General features: G+C 36.0%; 1 long non-coding RNA gene across 1 annotated transcript; it reads right to left on the bottom strand.

Moving 5' to 3' along the window:
- Positions 1–3,087: 3,087 nt before the first annotated feature.
- On the bottom strand, positions 3,088–3,561 carry LOC129756231 (uncharacterized). Its single transcript, XR_008739415.1, has 3 exons — positions 3,431–3,561; positions 3,255–3,359; positions 3,088–3,192 (listed from the first exon to the last, which is right to left on the bottom strand). It is a non-coding gene; the product is annotated as an uncharacterized LOC129756231 (long non-coding RNA).
- Between the last annotated feature and the right edge of the window lie 312 nt (positions 3,562–3,873).

Below are 3,873 nucleotides of genomic sequence, written 5' to 3'. Positions count from 1 at the left end.
CGGGAGAGATAGTGCGGTACCACGCACTACCAGCTGGATGATACGAACTCTCTCTCGACTTGGACTGGCCAACCAGACTGACTAAGCCACGCGTAGTGCTGTTTTACGCTCACCAGGCTGGCTGTCGATGGTCTGGCGGACACTGCTTGCTAGGCGCGCTGGCTTGGCGCGCACCTCGGGCTTCGATGGGATGCTGACCAAAATGACCACCCACACCATGGAGAAGGGATTCGGTCCAAGCTGGTCTCTGGCTGCGGCGATGTTCGGTCCGAACTACTCAAGCGGTTTGCGTGCTTTATTGGTGATGGACACACGCGCTGGTTTCGGAGTCGTTTCAGCTTCGTTAGGCACACACCACAAAACAGCCACACTAAGGTTGTTGTCGCACCACGGATCGTTTGCTGGGTACGTCTGCCTTCGATCACTGCCGGGAACCAAGCGACTTGGTGATGCGTCTTGACTCACCAAGAAACCTCCGCGTTTCGATGCTGCGCTGCTTATTAGCGTTCTTCCAGAACGCGTGATTGTGGTCGTTGCGTTCAAGCGTAAGCAACGCCTCAGTTCAACGCATGTGCTTTTCGGTTTCGCCTACTTTTCGCTGACCACCACGTGTTTGAATTCGAACTCGCCGTTGGATTTATGCTAGCTATTTATAAATGTTTAACCTAACTCCAACCCATCAAATAATTCAATGAAAAATAAAATTAAAGCAAAACAAAACAATGTTACCGAGTTGGTAACACATGTTTGAGCTATCGAATTTCTGGTTTTCGTTGGAAGTTTTAATGTGTCTGTTTAGTTGTTTTCAACCACTATCAAATGCCGAAGAAAGAATTTCATGAATATGCCTCTATTTTTTACAATAAATTGTGAACCACAAGAAACCTTGAAGGGGCAAAAGTACGAACTGCAAATGGGGCAAAAGTTCGAATGATATACAGGGTCCACTGAAGTAAATATGAACGGAAAGTTTAAAGTTTTTTTAAAAATAGCCCTGAAAATATCAGCGCATATTTTTCTTTCTACAAAGACTTGCTTGCGTGAAAAATTGCTCAAATACGATGAAAACTGAATTTCGTAAACCTGTTTTATAAGGACAACTAGTGGAAAACTCCAAATTCGCGCAGGTTGTTCGCCCATGTATAGGATTTGTATCCCAAGTGAACACAGAAGCTGCTGCTGTAAGCAAAGATTTATACAAAATAAATTTCCTCTTGCCTTTATGCAGAATTGCGGAATTTTGCATGGTCGTACTTTTACCCCACATCATTTGAACTTTTGCCCCAGAGGTGGGGTAAAAGTACGTTTCGATAGCAGTTAGGCATTTTCACTACTGCTATCAAATGCGTCGATCGATTATCTTCGTAATTTTTTAAAAGAGAGATGAAAGCCGAAGGAATCAAATGCTGTTCTCGGTTTTTTTGGAAAAACAACTGCAAAATTTTCTAAAAATAGGATAGCACTAAGGTCGTACTTTTACCCCACCATACTCTACATAATTAACCAAGCACCCGAAAATTGCATCGGTGGGAAACCTATAGCTCATAACAGAAATATGCTCATATGCTTATTATCTCAGTTTATTCTTGATCTTTCACATAAATAAAGGATTTTTCATAATTCACCAATAAGTCAGTCAAACGCAAACAATTTGCAAATCATCTCTTGTGGGGAATCATGGGCTGCATAATGTGGGTATCTTGGGTCACCTATATTTTGGTGTTTTTTACACATTCAGAACTTAAAATACATTTATCCTATCTGAAAAGTTTTCTTACGTCAAACGAAGGGTTATGAACATTATTCTGTGTATTTTATTCAATACGATATAGACGAAAGTAAATCTTATATAAGAAATTTAGCCAAAACGTTCGCAAGCCATTTTTTTAATCAATTCGATCATACACAACTCTCTTTTTCATTTCCTCATCTGAAATTGTTTTATAACAACAATATGAACTATGAAATTACAGTTTTGGGTTAACTCATACACTTTGCACGTTTTTTAGTAAATTTGAATTTGGTGGCCCACGATTCCCAACCAATTTTTAAAATGAAAAAAAAAATAGTTTTTTTCATACAGAAAGAACTTGAAAAATAATTTACTAAAAAATTAAAAAAAATGCCTAATGACACGTTAGAAATGTATAAAGCCATACTATTTATTTTTTTCATTTTATCTTTCGTAATAAAGATGTTATCGATCAAAGAAAAAAAGTTTCCCATGACACTCCACTCTCCCCTACTACGTACGGCCATTCGTGATAACAAATTTTTCATAAATAACAAACTTCATAAACAAACTTCATAATAACAAAAATACTTTATAATTAACAAAAACCGCCGGAAAAAGATACGAATAGCAATAACAATTATTCATTCAATGTAGTTGGTTAAACAAATGGGGGTAAAACCATCCGATTTTGGAACGGTTCAATTTTTACGAAACTTGAAATGAAAACCAAATTGAGAGTTTTTAATTTTCTGTATTTATTTTCGAGCAATTAGCAATGGACCCTTTAAAATTCAAACCCGGCTTCATATGGTTTTAAGTAAAATCGGTATAAAACTCTCTATTTGCGGAGAATATTTTAAAAATATATTTATCAAACAATCAATACTTATGCTGTTGGACAAGCAGTTGACAAATTCTACGGCTAAGAGAAACTTAAAAACATGGAAAATTGCAATTTCTGAAAATCCATGTGTTTTCCCAATTTATTTTATTTATCAGTTTAGTTCAAAAGTTACTATCTCTCTGGATGGTTTTTATTACGAAAATTATCATATATCCAAAATAATCTACACATAGCGGCTACGTGAAAAACCACATAATTTTTATCCAAGTGATTTTCACGTAAAAGCTACGAAATGAATATGTAAACGCATCCCTATAGGAATTGATGCTTAATTAAATTCACCTACAACTTACGTGAATTTCTAGTCAGTTCAACACGAATGTGATGGTGAATGATGTGTAAAATATTGGTCGATTTGATTTTTTCTTTCTCGTTTTTCTTGATGTTAGAAATAATTATAAGAATAACAAACATGATTATAAATTTAAATTTATTTTATAAATTATCACTACCACTAAATTAATCACGTTCACTAGAGCAATCACTATCACTTGAATGGAAAAAAATTATCTGGATTCCGAGTGGTTGACCAACGCAGGTTGGTTTTACGATCCTGTAAAATTTGAAAAATATGAATTAATTGAAATTTAAATACTTTCATGAAAGACAATTTACCATGTACAATTTGTTCCTTGTACCATGAATTTGTCGAACATCAATTCCGGGAGTTCCACCAAAGCATGAGCGAACATGACCAAACTTCCAGAAGCTTTTCCGAAGCTGGAAAAAACACAAACAAACCACAGACTAAATAAAAATAATTTTGGACGGGTTAATAAATGAACACTTACCTCCTTGGATTCCGCGCACGATGTTCAGTGTGATCTACTGCTCGTCTTCAGACGTTTGAACCCTCCAAACTGCCATAACCGTTGCTGGAGTTTTTACATAAAAATATCAATAAGCTCACTGACGACAAATCCCTTTTCCAATAATAATTTACTACCACACGCTTGAGAAAATTGAAGACATGAGATTTCAAACCATCCACTTAGATTTTACGTGAAATTCATGTGACAGTCATTTGAAATACAGTAGTTACTACAAGGCACACGTAGAATCTATGTTATGCCACAAAAGATTAGTTTACGTGAAAAATCCCGTATAATTAATTTCTAAATTATTTTGGATACATAGGGTGATTTGCCAATCGTTGTCCTCTGCCCCATCGTTGCACAATATGACTAAAATTGTCAATATTTCAGCCGTGTTTAAAATTTTACCCAAAAATAAT

This window comes from Uranotaenia lowii, chromosome 1 (assembly GCF_029784155.1).
Source record: "Uranotaenia lowii strain MFRU-FL chromosome 1, ASM2978415v1, whole genome shotgun sequence".
In the NCBI taxonomy this organism is placed as follows: domain Eukaryota; kingdom Metazoa; phylum Arthropoda; class Insecta; order Diptera; family Culicidae; genus Uranotaenia; species Uranotaenia lowii.
Note: the sequence above shows the minus strand (reverse complement) of the source record. Positions and strands in the feature narration are given on the sequence as shown.